This window comes from Dioscorea cayenensis, chromosome 17, assembly GCF_009730915.1.
Source record: "Dioscorea cayenensis subsp. rotundata cultivar TDr96_F1 chromosome 17, TDr96_F1_v2_PseudoChromosome.rev07_lg8_w22 25.fasta, whole genome shotgun sequence".
NCBI lineage: Eukaryota > Viridiplantae > Streptophyta > Magnoliopsida > Dioscoreales > Dioscoreaceae > Dioscorea > Dioscorea cayenensis.
The window spans coordinates 13,932,571-13,949,914 of NC_052487.1; the positions used below are offsets into that span (position 1 = coordinate 13,932,571).

Below are 17,344 nucleotides of genomic sequence, written 5' to 3' on the forward strand. Positions count from 1 at the left end.
GAGAGCTAACTTTGAGAGTTGGAGATGACAAGCTCACATACCGCCTTGCTGAAGCCATGCGGCACTCTCTTGATTTCGATGATACTTTGTACTTTCTAGATGCTACTGATGAGATTGTTGATGAATACATAGAAGAGATGTTCAATCCGGATCCATACGAAGGCTTGTTCGACCAAGAGGAGGACAATGAAGATATCATGATGCTTACTTCAATAGAAGAAGTACCATCTACCCCGGGGATCTTGAAGAAGGTGATTCGGAGATTGAAGAGGGCTAGGGGACGCCACCGGAAACGCTCCAAGACTGTTGGAGACGTGCTTGAACCAAACAATTTGGGTGAACCATTTCAAGGCGATCTCAAGCCTGACAATTCACCCTTTACCCTCAAGAGATTTTCCTGATCATGTTACCAAGCCATGGGTAAGAGGGCAACTTTCATCTATGAGCCCTCGTGAGGTAAGACAAGGTACATCAAGCTAAGTGACGTTAAACAAGCGCTTCTTGGGAGGCAACCCAAGTGTTTACTGTTTTCTTAATTTGTTAGTTTAGTGTTTGCATGAATAAAGTGTTGAGTGTTGGTGTCTTGATTTATATGTACTTGTGCTGTGATTTTTATCATGTGTTCTTAAGTTTACCTTGTGTTTTCATGTGAATTTGGCGAAGTTTTGGTCGTTTGAGCTATTTCTCATGTTTTTCCCTGGTATAAATTGCATATTGGGGCAGGCTCTGAGTGTGTAAGCATGTTTAGAAATTTTCTGCAAAGCCTGCAGAGTTTTCTAAGTATCTAAAGAAAACACACGGGCGTGTCAAATTAACACACGCTTGTGGTTTTGTATTGCGAGCTCATTTAGAGAAGGTACAGGGGCGTGGACTCGCTCCTGTGGATGACCATGCGATCCTCGCACGCCCGTGGGTAATTTCCACATGGGCTTGTGAAGTCTTGCAGAGATTGGCAGACTTTCCTGAAAGCACACAGGGGCGTGGACTCGCCCCTGTGGGTGACCTTGTGAAAATCGCACGGACGTGGGTAATTTCCACACGCCTGTACGAATCTCTGCAGAAGAGCTCTCCCTATCCCGAGAAGTCACAGGGGCGTGCGGCTGCCCTTATGAGTTGGGCTTGTGAATGCCCACGGCTGTGTGGAATTTCAACACGGGTGTGGGGAACACTTAGCAATTTTTCTCGGATGTCCAGAGCAGCCACAGGGGCGTACGGCTGCCCCTGTAGGTCGGGCGCACGGGCATGGGTAATTCTCACACGCCCGTGTATTTGCGTTCAGAGACAGTGAGTGTTTTCCTGAGAGCACACAGGGGCGTGCACCTGCCCCTGTGAAGCTTTCCTGTGGAGGTACATGGGCGTGTGTAATTTCGGCACGCCCGTGTGGATGCGCAGAATTCCAAGAGACGGGAGTTTTTCTAGAAAAATCTTTGTGGATTCTCTTTTTCTTCATCTCCAATCACCGGAAAACCACTCCTGATCAACTTCTCGGCCCTTTACTGTTTTTTTGGAGGATTTTCTTTCACATTTCATGCTGATTTTCGGAATACTATCATCTATTTTATCGGTAACCCTTCTTATCCTCTTTTTTTTCCCAAATCATGGTTTTTATTGGTTTGAGAATCTTGAGTTGTGCCAATTTTTATGATTTAATGTCTTATGCATGGTTAGGAAGCCCTTAGGGGTGGTTTTGAGTTGAATTTTTGGAGAATTGATGCACAACCGTGCGGTTTTCACACCCCGCAGATCCACACAGGCGTGAGTGATTTCCACAGGCCCGTATGGAATTCTGCAGCATGCTGTTCCTGAGTATTATTTAATCATTTCTTCTTCATTTGTCACAGGAATGGCACTGCTCTGGAGGAGGCACGAAGGCAAGCACCCTAGGGAGCCTTCACCTGAGCTAGCACATATTGTATTTCCGAATCTTGAGCATCAAGCTCGTTTCGAGCGTCTATCGGAGCTTAGGTTTGGCCAATTATGGTTTGTGGACCTAAGTGTGCTAAGTGGTGTCCAGCGGGGTGATGAGTTAATCAGGGTGCTGGAGGCGCTGATGGCCGTAGGAGGCTGGCAGAAGTTATTGTCTATACGAGAGCCAGTTTTCAGGCTGCTGACTTTGGATGTGCTAGCGTCTTTTAAGTTTGTAGATGACATACAGTTTAGAGTGTTCCGTCGTCAATTTGTTATGAGTATTTCTGAGTTTTCAGTTCGCATGGGCTTGTATGATGAGGCATATATAGAAACCGAGGAGTATGGACATCTACCAACATATTACTTTGGCACCTTGAGTCCACATCATGCTTACCAGGTTTTATGCGGACAGGGGCAGCATGAAGCGGGAATATCTAAGGCCACATGTCTGTCTCAGTTGAGCTACATATATTTATTCGCTGTCATTAGCAGATATGTGGATGGCCGAGGTGATAACACTAGTACACTAAGCCGACAGAGTCTGCTTTATCTGTATTCCATGGCTAGATTCGTGCCTATTCATCTGGGGCACATTATGGCAGATTACATGTGGTACCAGGGCCAGATCGGGAGAGTAGTAGTATTATTTGTTGGTTCCTACATTACTAGACTTATTCTGGGGATGGGTCTCGGTGATGCTCTTCGGGATACCGATCAAACAGTTATCCCCTCTCCGCTTGGGCTCGGTACTCTCATGATGATCGGAGTGGTGCACAAATATGGGCCTGGAGCTTACATTTTAGCCACTACCACCACTGAGAGCACCGGTGGTGGTAGGGATGCAGTAGAGGGTTTGGCACTGACGGTGACCGAGACCTTAGGGGGCCCAGGTACTCTTTCAGGAGTCTATGATCGTATTGGGAGGCTCGAGAGCACTGTTAGTGTATTGCGGTCTGAGATCGTTGAGATGCGGTCGATATAGTCAGCACAGTATGTCGATATGATGGCCCGTTTCAATTTTTTTGACAGCTATTGAGAGACAGACCACCACCTCCGCCAGCACCCTTTTATCTAGCACCAACTGTAGCAGAGGATCTAGAGAGCGACATCGACACTTGATTTTATTTTTCTCGTCTTTTATTTCCACATTTTATTTTGGACTTGTATACTCAGAAAGGACTCTCCTTCTGAGTTTATTTTCATTTTGTATCTCGAGTTGTATTCATTGTCTTATCTTTTATATACTCGAGTTATTTTTGTTTTTATTGAGATTCACTGAACCCCCTCGTGTATGCGTGCAGATGGTCTTGCCATCATGGGAATTGAGACTTTGTCATGGACACAGCCAAGGTGTTTCGACACTTGGCCGTGTAAGCTTCACGACCCATTGGAACAACACTCCCACGGACTTAGCTCCATCAAATGCAACACTAGGAGTAAGGGGAGTATTGTTTTGATTGCTTCTGCCACATCTGAATCTAATTGAGTTACATTATGAATGAGCTTGCATGTGTACATTGGGAACAATGTACAACTTAAGTGTGGGGGGGAGTTTCATAGCTCACGCATCACTTTTATACTAGTTTTGATTGATATACATGCTCACATAGCCAATGGCGGTTCACCTTAGTTGCATTGATTGCATTCTTGAGTTTGGGAAAATTTTTAACAATGAATGTTTTCATGCTCTAGTTTTTGTTTGAATTTCTAGGAATTCTTGCCCGATTGACACTTGTTGCACTACTCACCCTTTGAACCCTGTTGGAAACTCATGTTTGATGTATAAGGGACTAGTTTTAGCTGTTTCTTGTGTTAATTCTAAAAAAAATGATGTAAAAAAATGAAAAGAAAGAACAAATAGTTTTGTTGTTTAGTTGTGCTTATTGGGTGGAAAGAGCTACCACCTATGATGTATAAAGCTACTCTCATAAGTCTGATACTTGTTATGCCCTAATGAGAGAAAGAGCTATCTCATGGGATGTGTGAAAGCTACCACCTCGGTGGAAAGAGCTACCACCTCGAAAGTGTGAAAGCCACCTTAGCAGCTTCTTTGGAAAGGGCTACCTTAGAGGATGTGTGAAGCTACTATCCTTTTTGAATTTTTGTTACCTTTTGTAGATAAATAAGTCTCTTATACGTAGAACTTTGAGGAGTATACTTTGGGTCGACTTGAGTGAGTTCACACACTTACATGATTTCGGGTTTGTCGCCTTTTTGATTCAAGTTTTTAGCTAGAGCATTGATTTGCCATATTTAGTGTTGAAATTTCCCGCACTTATAGAATGCACTCTTTGTATGCTTTGGTGAACCTATGGCCAAGAACTTCCAATATTTCTTTCGTCTGTGCTTTAATGTTTAAATTTTTGTTTGAGGACAAGCAAAGCTTAAGTGTGGGGGAGTTTGATGAGTGCTTGTGCGATAAGAATATGAAGTGTTCTTTTCTTGTGTTGAGCATTACTTTTCTCAGGTTTTAACACTAATATGTGTGTAGTTATGTTACTTTCATGCAGGTAGGGTTGTGAGGCCAAATATGAAAGAAAGAATCCAATATGGGTCGTAAATACAACAATTTGGAGGAAATCTTGCTAAGGTTCAAAAGCGAAGACATAGGTCGGGTTTTTGATACGGGAATGTGTGCCAACCTCCTCGTATTCAAGTTAGTATAACTATTTGGAGGGGCACAAGGGTAGTCACATTCAAGTGTTCCGACTTGTGCATATAGAACAAGATCTCCACCAACATATCCGTTATTGAAGAAGCAAAGCGATCCACGACGTAAACGTGTGCCCGTTTGTGTTACCTCAATGAAAGCATGGATTCGGGGGTATTTTGGGCCGGTATTATAGTAGGGTACTGTAGAAAAACTGTAGCAAGAATACTATACCTGCACTGTTCCCGGCCGGCCGAGAAAATAGGAAAACAGAGAATCCAGACGGGCGTATGGAAATTCCACACGCTCGTGTGAAAAATCCATAGGGGCGCTCACATGGGCGTGTGGATTCCCGATTCCAGCCCTTTAAAAGCCGATTTCAGCATTCTTTTCTCCGACTTTTCCCCAACTGGTGAGAGGGCTACAGCTTGGGTTTTAAGAGGTATTGGCTACTGCTTTGGAGAGGTTCTACGGTTTTGACATCACGCGCCATTTGGAAGAAGATTAGTGGGAGAACTTTTGTCGGCACCGATTCGGTGAGGTGTATCCTAGGCCGGACTAAGGGACCCTTGCGATGAGTAGAGGACTCTCCACAAGACCATCACCACGACTAACAAGGGGGTTTTCTGTGGATGCTTTGTTTTTACATTCGATTTCATTGACTGTATCTACCTCCATGGAGAGCTAAACCCCTAGTGGGTAGTTAGGTATTTGTGAACTGTAGGATGTATTCGTTTCATTGAATCTCTTTATTATTCTTTAAATTAATTAATGTTTATTATGAGTTCCAATCTTGTATGCTTGATTGTATGAATACTCCCCTAGAATGACACTAGGGTTGAGAGTTATTCTTGGTAACTCTTGTGAGTGAGTGACACACCATGAGAGTTAGACAAAGCTAGATTGGAGAGGTTGAGAGGGTGAGTCGAGAGGTATCAGAGCGTCCCCTTTACCCTCTGGTGTGATCTATCCTACCCCCACATTCCAAGAGTTCTTTGCGGCCATAGAAGAGTGAATGGGCTAAGGAATAACCTTCTGCTGGGGCTTAGTTGTGAGAGCAACAGAGTGAAGCGTTAAAGTGATTTTAGCATCTAGGGCTTAATTGTGGCTAGGGATATTTCACCTGGACCAAAGGGTTAGGTCTATACATAGGAGTAGGGTTTATCATTTGGAGTCCCCAGAGCTCATTGCAATTCTATACGAGTGCGAGGTGTTAAGATTGTTCGATTTCTCCTCCGGGACATGTATAGAGTTTGGCATGGTTGATCTTAGATTTGGGACTATGCAATTAAGGATTTCCACGACTCACTATTGCATTAATTAGGAAGCATAATAGAGGTTTCTTGCACTTGAAATGATTGTCCTAGGTGGAACAATAACCTGGTACCCCGTCTTTATCGATTACCTTACCTTCTCTTTACTTGTGCTCTCTTTCTTGTTGTTTTTACTCTTGAGAATTGAATCTTGTCACACATATCACTATTCATCTTCCACATTAGTTAAGAAACAATTTAAGTGTCTTTATTCACTACTATCTGTGGATACAATACCCACTCATCTGGGATTATTACTTCGACACCCGTGTACTTGTGGTGTACACGCATATTCGGACGTGTCACCTACTCTTCTTTGGCTTAAACCTACATGGAGGGCTACCAAACACCTGATTTCTCGTGCGTGATGATACAAGTATCCCCTTCTAATCAATTCATGATCCAATACATGCGAGCAAGTCACATCTACATGAATCACTCATAAAAGAGCTACGGATTTCCCCTTAGTGTAGCACTTAGCATGAAAATAATGGATTAAATCTCAAAATTACCCAAGCATGGAATTAACAAGTAATCATCCAAAATACATGATAAAACCCCCCAAGGTTCACCAACACCCAGTGACCTTAGGGGTCTAGTGTGTCATCATCCCACATCAAGCAATACAATCAAGTGAAAGACAAAAGAAAAGCATAAGTGATACTCCCTAGATGAAACGGTGGAGGAGGAGGTACAATATATGCCGAATGACGCTTCCCCCCTCCAAAAGAATGCCGAATGACGCTTCCTCTAGCCGCGGGTCTCCTTCCTTCCAATCGTGGTAGATCTTCCCTTGAATGATGTTGCCTTCTTGCCTTCAGAGTCTTGGACCTTGGCTTTGAATGATCTCCTAGCTTCCTTGCCGTTCTTCTCCTTCCCAAGGTCCCCCCAAAGCCTCTCAAGTGGTCTCCCAAAATAAGCCCAGCAAAAAGCCCCTTGTTCTGCCCTAAAAGTCAGTATTTATACTCCACGACATATGGGCCATATAAGGGTCATATGGGGGTCGTATAACACTCAAAAACTCTAGATTCGCATTTCATACGGGGTGCATATAGCCCCGTATACTAGGTAGTATGGAAATTTTGGCAGATAACTCCAAATCATTCTACTACTATAGTGCATACAACCCCTATAATGGGTAGTATGGGGGTGGTATGAAATTTCTGTTTTCTTGTCTTTTCGTCTAAATGATATCTTCTTGTTCTCCATGGCTTCCTTATGCCCTACAAAGTAAATAGTAGATTATTAAGCGCAAAACGGATATTAAAACCTCACAAAATACATGCAAAGTGAATACAATATATATATATATATATATATATATATATGAAAACGCCTACATTTATACACTTATCAAATATCCCCACTTAAGGGTTGCTTGTCCCCAAGCAAACAACTCATGAAAAACAAAGAGACTGAAAAGTGGCTAAATGCATTACCTCTGGTATCAGGCAAATATAAGACTCCAAAAGCAATGGACAATGATACATAGATGTTGAGTTATAGTCAATAAGCATTATAAGAAATATCCTGTCTCACCTCTTATATGTCAGTGCCGTGTAAGTGAATTTTATATCTCATTTGCCCTGATCTGGTCTAGCCTAAAGACTTCAATCAGGACAGCTCTAGATGCTAATCACTCCATATACAAAGAATACTAAGTCTTAAACTACTAAGTGCTACTTCAATGGCCAAATAAGATCCTTCGAAATCTTTAGCTTGAAACTGAATCCTCTTTCTTCTCAAAACCTTAGGTAGGTACTCATTAAGATCACTAGGGTTTTTATTTTCATTTCATCATTCATTTTTTTTCCGAGTCCGACTAACGTAGACTGCACCAACATCATTTTGAAATCTTTCTGGAGGATGCACAGGCTGGTTAGGCACAAGAGCCACCCAACTACTTGATTACAGTCTACATAGACGCATTCATGCTTCAGTAGCAGAGGAATACTGACATAGACACATTTTTTTCTTTCATTTCATTTTTTTTTTCACACACTCACCCTAGATCACATCTTTAGAGTACTCTACATGACACAACACTAGGATTAGCTCAACAAGACTTAGAAGTTCTTAAGACTCCTTTGAAGGATAGAACTTAGTGTTCTAAGGCCAAGTACTCAAAGTAGTGTGTTAAGCATACAAGAGAGTTAGAGTAGTCACATTGGCTATTCCCAGGGCATTGACAAAAAATTCAGTGCACATGACAATATTAGGGGTTAAACAGGATTCAATAAAGCATAAAAATAAGTAACTCACTTCAATCATTTGTCCAAGTTAAAAGAATCTTATAAGAATGAACAAAGCCATCATAGGTAGCACTAGCATGTAACAAATGGTACTAATACATGAAATACACCCATCCCCACACTTAGTGTTATACATTGCCGTCAATGTACACTAATCATGAAAAGCATGTGAGATGAAGCAATGCAAATAATAGAGGAGGGTGAAAACAAACTTCCCCGGTTCAACTTATGCTTGTCCTGAGGTATGACTCGACAAAAGGTGTGGTGAGCAATTCATGTCTCGTCCGACCTCCATTAAAAACTAGGAAAGCTCACCAAATTCCCTCAATGCCCTGCGAGGCAAAAAGGGGACATCATCATTCCACAAAAATTTAGCAATACAAACACAAGGAAGAAACTAGGGAGTAGTCAACAAAACACAAAAATGAAAAGAAAATAAAGTCTGAAACCACAAGTCGGTAGGGTGAGACCCATGCCAACTCAACAAAATACAAAACACAAAACAAAGAAAACTAAAATAAATCATAGGTGTCCATGCTCAAACAGGCTGCTACTCATCACAAACTGGTGCCGGTAATGGTGGCATGGCGGCAGAAGGAGGGGTCATAGTGTGCAAGGATGAGCTATAGTACGAGGTGATGAAACGGTGAAAATCTGCCTCGAGTCAGCCTATCCCTCAATGATCTGGTGAAGCTAGCCACGAATCTCACGCTGCTCCTAACGCACAACCTGAACCTCTCCCTCAATCCCTCTCAGTCTCATGTCGAAGTCAGGCAATGATGTAGTGCCGGAGGTGGGGATAGGCGCGCCCTCAGGCTCTGACTATGTGTACTCTATCTGTCACTAACTGGACTCACCAGTTTCCTAGTGACGTGTGGGTCTGCCACTCGCACACACGCTCGCCACCAAGCCAATCACTTGTATGTGGGCCTGCCCGAGGGATGTTGTACCTCCTACAATGGTCATACATCGTATCTGCTCAAATAAACCCATGTCACGGATCAATCTAGTCACATAGGGCCCAATAAATATAGCTCCCAATCGTGTATAAAAGCCCTGGTGAAGAAATGCATCGGCGACAAGGTGGCCAAGGTGAGTAAGGCGCCGCTCAAAAATGCCATACATCGTGTAAATATCGGCTTGAGTGACAACTCCCTTGCTATCGGCCCGACCCCAAATAGAATGAGCAATCAAAGCATGAATGAATCTGTGTGCTGGGTCAATCATGTGCGAGGCCTTTCAGGTCCGATCATCAACTGCCAAGGTTGTCCAATAGTTGCTCCTATCCACCTTACTTGGGAAATCAAGCTTAAGACGTGTACCGGGCATGGAATTGATAAACTCATCATCATAGATCCCCAAGTACTTAGCAAAGTCCAAGTGGTGCATAGTACGCTTTTTCCAAAAAGCTTGAAAGAGGATGGTGATACATTTCCTATCCCACACGGATTGTCCATCTTGCCGTGCCTCGAATGTACTCAAAATCTCCAAGGTTAATTGGCGAAAGGTTGGTTCGTTTATGGCAAAAAGCTTGTCCCAACAATTATGTGATAACCATTCCTTTACTTGATTTTCTATCCCGAGGTTCTCCACAAGCCCCCAATCGAGGTAGCACAATGTCCCAAATGGTTTTATCTTCAATCTATCATATCTCTCTCGATGATGGGACAACTTGAAGACGGGTTCATCGGGTGTAGACGACGGTCCGGTGGTTCTTGGGCGTTTGGAGGCGAGTCTCTTAGTGTTAGGCATCCCTACAATGAAGACAAACCTTGTTAAAACTCATAGGGATACAAGATAAATCAAAATAAAATGCAAGAGATCGAGGGAACAAATGAAAAATCAAATTTTTGTGGTCATACGGCCATATGGGGGTTGTATGGTCACTAATCATGCGGCAAGAGTCTCCCTTATATTCATAGCATCGAAATTTTTTTACATAAATTTGAATGGAAATTCATCCATGACATTCACATCATCCAAACCAAGCCAAATGCTAAAGAAATCCCACCCAAAATCTCCAAGAATGCCCAAGAAATGAAAAAGATAAAAATAGGGCATTGAAAAAGCATACAGACAAAATCTTGAGAAAACAAGCTTTAAAATCGGAGAAAATCACTAGATCAATGTCTCCAATGGATTGGGAGAAGGTTTAGGAGAAAAAAATGAGAAGATTTGGCCAAGAAATGAGGGAGAAAGAAGAGAGAAATTCGGTGGAAAATGAGAGAGAAGAGAGAATGGAAAAGAGAGAGAAAAGAGGGGAATATAAAGGAGGCTGGCCCGTCCCCTACGGCCCCCATACAGCCTCGTATGGGGGCTGTATGGGCCAAGAGGCGCTCTTGGCTAAGAAAAACAGCCCTCTCAGACGGCCCCGTATGGGGGCCGTTTGGGGGGTCGTCTGAGATGGCATAGAGCCTCGGGTTTGGCTCTGCGTTCATCTCAGACGGCCTCCATACGCCCCAGTAAGGGCGTATAGCTTTTAAAAACATTCCAAACTTTGAAAACCTGCTTCAAATGATGTAAAAATGATATATTAAGTTAGAAGATTTCTCCAAAAACGAGTGAAATGAATAAAATGACGATCTAGCACATGAATTAGCACCTAAACATGAGTTTCTCAAGAAGTTACACAAAGACACCACAATTAAGACGATGATAACAATATGCCAAGTGTGTGAGCATGAACTTATTCAAAAGCAACACAAGTCTAAGAAATAAGAAAAGTGAAATGAACTATCAACTAAAATAAGAAAAATGAAAGAAAACACCCCCGAATGCTTGGGTTGCCTCCCAAGAAGCACTTGTTTAACGTCACAAGCCTGACGTACCTCATTCCTTACCTCATGGGGGTTCAAAGACTTTGAAACCACCCCCAATTTCCCTAGTAGTGTTGTTTCTTCCCGGTAAATTCAGTGACAACATTGAAAAGACCTCAAATTGTTCATGAGTAGAGAGGGGTGAAAAATTTCACTTTCCTCCTTGAGATATGGGGTGATGAAGCTTGGTATCTTTATTTTTTCTCCCATGAATCTTCCTCCATACTTTCTTCATAAATGATTCTTTTTTCTCTTTTTCCTTAGCATTGGTACAGGATACCTTCTCTTTTATTTGCTTCAAGTTGTGAATTTGAGGATGCCAGTGAGGTTCATCTTGTTCTTCATTCTACAACTCTCCCAAATACTCATCCAACGGGTTGATCGAGAGCAGCTCCTGCACATAATCATAAATCAACCAATCAGTTTCATCAATGAAGTAAAGTGTGTCATCATGATCTAAAGAGTGTTTCATGGCAGCCGACAAAGTGTACACCACTTCTTCTTCTCTAACTCTTAGTGTTAACTTCCCTCCTTTCAAATCATTTGGGGCACCCGAGATGCTGAGGAATGGTCGGCCAAGAATCAGTGGTATCTCCACATCCTCATCTATGTCCATGATGACAAAATCCGCAGGAAAAACAAATTTGTCCACTCGGATAATCACATCTTCAACAATCCCACGAGGTTTCCTTATTGATCGATCCGCCAATTGTAAGGGCATGACATTTATGCTAGCCCCCTGGTCCGCCAGAGCATTTTCTTGGACTCCACCTTCAAGCATGCACGGGATAATGAAGCTTCTCGGATCTTTCAACTTTTGTGGGAGCTTCTTTTCTAGAATGGACGAGCAATTCCCGGTAAGTGCAACCGTGCCCTCTTCCTCCAACTTTCTCTTGTTTATGAGGAGCTCTTTTAAAAACTTGGCATTATTCGGTATTTGAGTCAATGCTTCAACTATTGGGATGTTCAAATGGAGTTGTTTGAAGATGTTGATGAATTTTCTGAAGTGAACATCCTCCTTGTCATGCTTTAATCTGGTTGGATAAGGGATTGGAGGCTTGTACTTAGATGATTTTGTTGGTCCTTGTTGGGGCTTGTCGTTCCTTCCTTGATTTTGTCTTTACTGTTTTCTTCAACTAGCTTGGGGTCTTCCCCGGAGGCTACCCCACTTTTCTTGACACTTGGGTCAACTTCGACCCTTGTCTCTACTTTCCTCCCGTTTCTAAGAGCAATGGCCTTCAAGTGCTCCCCTGGATTATCTTCTGTGTTACTTAGAAGACACCCTAGAGGACATTCAGAATTTGCCTTCGTGAGTTCCACAACTCGATGCTCAAGTGACTTTACCGAAGCTTGGAGGTTTCTCAAGACAGAACCTATCTCACTAAACTGTTTGGCGTGCTGAGTGAGCTGAGCATTCACCTTGCCAAATTGTGCATCCATACTACTAGTTGAGCTATTGAACCTGCCATTAGTACTTAGCATGAATTTGGCAAGGACCTCTTCAGTAGTAAATTTCTTCTCAAAGACCGGTTCTTGAAATTGAGATCCTTGAGGTGGTGCACCTCTTTGTTATTGGTCTTGGTTCCATGAAAAATTTGGGTGATTCTTCCACCCTGGATTGTAAGTTGAGCTGTACGGGTTCCCTTGATTTCATTGCCCCCTAATATAGTCAACATTCTCAATGGACGCAACGGAGGAGCTAGCAATTTTACATTGGGATGCATCATTCCCACCACCACAAGTGCTACAATTCATCACTGATTCTGACCTCGAACTACTGCCCATAAGAAGATCAAGCTTTCGCGTTAACACATCAACCTTTGCGGCCAAGGCATCATTGCTACTAACTTCATAAAGCCCGGCAATCCTTTGTGTAGATCCTCTTGAGGCCCAATGTGATTCATCGCTTGCCATAGACTTAAGTAATTGCTTGGCCTCATTGGGATACTTGTTGCTAAGGGAAGCACCCGCTGCGGCATCAATGAGTTGGCAAGTAGCATAATTCAACCCGTTGTAAATGATTTGTACTCGCATCCATGAGGCAAAACCATGATGGGGGCACCTTCTAAGGAGATCCTTGAATCTCTCATAGGCTTCAAACAATGTTTCAGACTCCCCTTGTTTAAAGGCTGAAATTTCTTGCCTCAACTTCGCCGCTTTGCTTGGCGGAAAATATCTCCCAAGGAATTTCTCAACCATATCCTTCCATGTTTTTATAGACCCCGACGACAATGATGTAAGCCAATGATAAGCTCTGTCTCTCAAACTGAATGGAAATAGTTTTAAACATATAGCATTGTCCGACACCCCATTAATCTTGAATGTAGAGCAAATTTGGAGGAACTGGGAAAGGTGGTCATGTGCATCTTCATTTGCAAGACCATTGAATTGAACCGAGTTCTGGACCATGCCGATTGTACTTGCTTTAATTTCAAAGTTGTTGGATGCCAGGGATGGTGCTTGAACACTAAACTCATCATCCGTGAATTGGGGTCTTTCATACTCAGATAGAGTACGTCACTCTTCGGCCATGATTGAAGACTCTCTATCCTAAATTTCAATGTTTTGTTTACCCGACCCTTCACCAACTTCTCTCAAACTCTGATGTAAAGTTCTTTTGATCTCACTATCCGGTGTAATAAAGGTCGATGGATTTGAACGTGTCATGCACAGTACCTTGCAAAACCAAGAAAATTGATAGAAAGTTAAGATCAAAGGAAAAGAAAAATAACAATAACAAATGAGTAAAGAATTGAATGGCTAGAGTAATAATCTAAAAGTTTCATAGAATTCCTTAAAGTTCCCAGGCAACCGCGCCAAAAACTTGATTGCTTCCCCGCAAGTTTACGGTATTGCCAAGTAATACCTCGTGTGAAGACACGAGGATCGTATTCCATGGGGCTAAGGATCTCCTATTACTCCTTCTTGAGCTATTATCTAGCCTAAGATCTCAAGTGAGGAAATTTACTCTACTAGGTGCAATTAAAACTAAAACAAGATTATCAACAAATTAGAGAGAACAAGCAATAAGCAAGCAACAAACTCAATGTAATGCAAAGGCCTATGGATGCTGATCCCCTTGAGGGGTTATCATGTAACATGGATGATGAATAAAAGATGCAAGGGTAAAATGGACCATGAGTTTCCAAGATTAGAACAACCCTAATTTCTCGACGATTGAACCCTAATTCCATACGAACATAGATAGGAATTTCTTCCAAATCCACATTCCTACGATTGCATTAAGTATGAGGAAATCTCACTTAGGAGTAAGTGACACGTCTGAATATGCGTGTATGTACCGCAAGTGCACGGGTGTCGAAGTAATAATTACCCCGGTATGTGGGTAGTCGAATCCACAGGGAACGGAAGTATTAGTATTAACCAATTCTTAGTTATCTAGTCGGAATCAATGGATATGATGAAATGAACTAATTGCAAGAGAATTAATAACCAAGCAAGCGAGCAAGAAAATAAGTAAAGGAGATCTCAATCAATAAAGATGAGGTATCCGGGCAATGTTCCCCCTAGGATCTAACATGAAACTCACGATTCACTAAATGCTTCTAAACCGAGTCTAATGAGTCGAGGTAATCCAATAACAACAGGTTCTTGCCTCCAAGCCACCGGTACTAGTCCCCTACAAGGTCCCGGCGGAGAAATCACTCAATCTCAACACCTCACACCCCATATGACCGCAATACGCTCTAGGGAGACCTAAGAGTGAAACCGATTCCTAAGGATAGATCCAACCCTAATTCTCGGCGAAGGATCTCTAACCCCCTACAAGGTCCCTGCGGAGAAATCTCTCAATCTCACGCCTCACACCAAATATGGTTACATAGAGTTTAGGGAATACGGAGATAGGAAACACACAATCGGAAGGGAGAGGGGACACTCCACTATCTCATGACTCACCCTCTCAACCCTCTTTAACCTTGACGTTCTAACTCTAATGGAGACCTCTCTCACATCAAAGTAATAAATCATGCAAATCCAATTAACCTCAAGGATTAATTAAACAAGCAAGCAATGGGAATACAAGGTTAAAACTCAAATAAACTCGAATTAATAGAAACATAAAGCAAATCATTACAAAAACATAAATCCTAGGGTTCACATGCCCAAATGCCTCCTAAGGTTTAGCCCTCCATGGAGCAAGTTACAAAACAATGATTATTACAATAAAAAGCAATGAAAGCCATGAAGTAAAACCCCCTTAAATTCGTCATGATGGCCTTGATGGGTCGCCCAACGTCTTGAAGAATCCTTCTCCGAAGCTAGGTCGCCGAAGGCTCCCTCTTTGCTATGACGGAGAGAAGATCGATCAAAGTTGGTGATGGACGCCCACCAATATCGCCAAAGACCTCCTCTAAAACCCTAGCCGCCTTGCCTTCAAAGTGCTCGCCAAAACCCTCGCAAAAAGTCTCCTCCAAAATAGGGCAAACGGCCTATTTAAAGCCCAAAATCGCGCCTGTCACGTGCCCTCACGCGCCCGTGTGGATTTTCCACGTGGTCGCGTGGGCTGTAGAAATTTCCACGCGGGCGTGTGAACAGTAACTTTGCTACAATCGGGGCACATGTCCTTTTCATAAAACGCGATCCAAATACTCTTCTCTTAAGGCCACATGTCCGGGCACACGTCCATGTGGTAGGCTATAAAACTTTTCTTCATCGACGTATCTTTGAGAGGTCTTGCAATCTTCACAAAGAGAAGGAACATGAAGATGTGACTGCCTTTGTGCCCTTCCAACTAGTGATTTGACTTCAATCTTCTTGGAAGTTGGCACACATCTCTACGTTTATGAACTCCTCTCGTATTTTGGTCCTTGAATTGAACAAGAACTCCCAACATTATGTCTTTATAGCCTATCTTTGTTTCCTTTTTACTCTTCAAGGGATTCACAACCTATATGCATAAAAGAACACCAAATACACAATATGAGACATAAACCATAGTAAAAATGATGCTCAATGCATGTAAAACATATATAAAAATATGTCTACTCAAGCACTTATCAAACTCCCCCACACTTAAGTCTTTGCTTGTCCTCAAGCAAAATTAAACATTATACTTATGGAAAGAAAAGAAAAGTGATTGGCCTTAGGTTCACCAAATGAGTACAAGAATAAAGTTCTACAGTCATGGAGATAATCAAACACTAGACAAAACAAACAATTCTCTAGCAAACAATCCAATAAAAATTGAATGTGATAAAATCCGAATGCGTGTGTGTGTGTAAAACTCAACTCATGTCAACACTATGTCCACTACCAAGTTCTTATTAACATGGGACTTATTTATAAACAGAAAGAATAGGTAGTAGCTTCACACAACCACTAAGGTAGCCCTTTCCCAAGATGCCTCCCGAGTGGCTTTCACACTTTCGAGGTGGTAGCTCTTTCTACTGAGGATGGTAGCTTTCACACATCCCATGAGATAGCTCTTTCTCTCATTAGGGCATAACAAGTATTCGACTTATGAGAGTAGCTACATACATCATGGGTGGTAGCTCTTTCCATACCCTATGTACAAACAACAAACAATTTCCATTTTTTATTTTTTTATTTTTTATGTTTTATTTATTTATTTATTATTTATTTATTATTTATTTTTTTTAATAGAAACTAGCACACTAAAGTCCCAAACATAATGAACTAGAGTCTTCATAGGTCTAATGAGCGAGAAAAGTGCAGAAAGAGCAATCGTACAAAAATATTCAATAAAATTGGATGAAAACTAGAGCATGATAAAATCCATGTTTATAACCTCCAAAAACTAAGAATTAAACTCTTAACCCTAAGGTGAACCTTCCTTGGCAACAAGAGCATGCTCATGAAAACACAAGTAAAAGTCATGTATAAGGTGAACCCTCCCCCACACTTAAGATGTACATTGTCCTCAATGTACACATGCAAGCACAATAAAAATAATAACAATGGAAGCATAATGTGTGTGGGAATGCAATTAAAACAATACTCCCCTGAACTCCTCATTAATCGTTTGGTGAAGTCTAACTCATGGGCTTGTTGTATGGGTTGTGAAGCTCACACAACCATGTGACAACATCACATGATCATGTCTATGACTAAAACACCATCCACCTCACTCTCAAGGCCATCTGCACGGAATATAAGGGGTTCAGTGAATCTCAACAAAATGTAAAAGAAAATATGAGTTCAGACAAATAACATAATAGAGCATATACTCGCATAAAAGAAAGACAAGAAGATAACTCTCAGAAGGTGAAGCCTTTCTGAGTATAAAAGTCTAAATACTACTAACAAAGAAACTAAAAGCAAGAAACTAAAAGAATAGTCTCATGAGTGTGACGCCTCAAGCGTCAGTAGCTGGAGCTGGTGCTGGCACAGAAGCGGAGGAGACCTCCTCATCAAGAGTCTGCT

The 17,344-nt window shown here is 42.0% G+C and overlaps 1 non-coding gene across 1 annotated transcript; it reads left to right on the forward strand.

The window, feature by feature from the left end:
- The first annotated feature begins 12,983 nt into the window (after positions 1 to 12,983).
- On the forward strand, positions 12,984 to 13,090 carry LOC120281451. Its single transcript, XR_005542590.1, has one exon. It is a non-coding gene; the product is annotated as a small nucleolar RNA R71 (small nucleolar RNA).
- Positions 13,091 to 17,344: the final 4,254 nt, after the last annotated feature.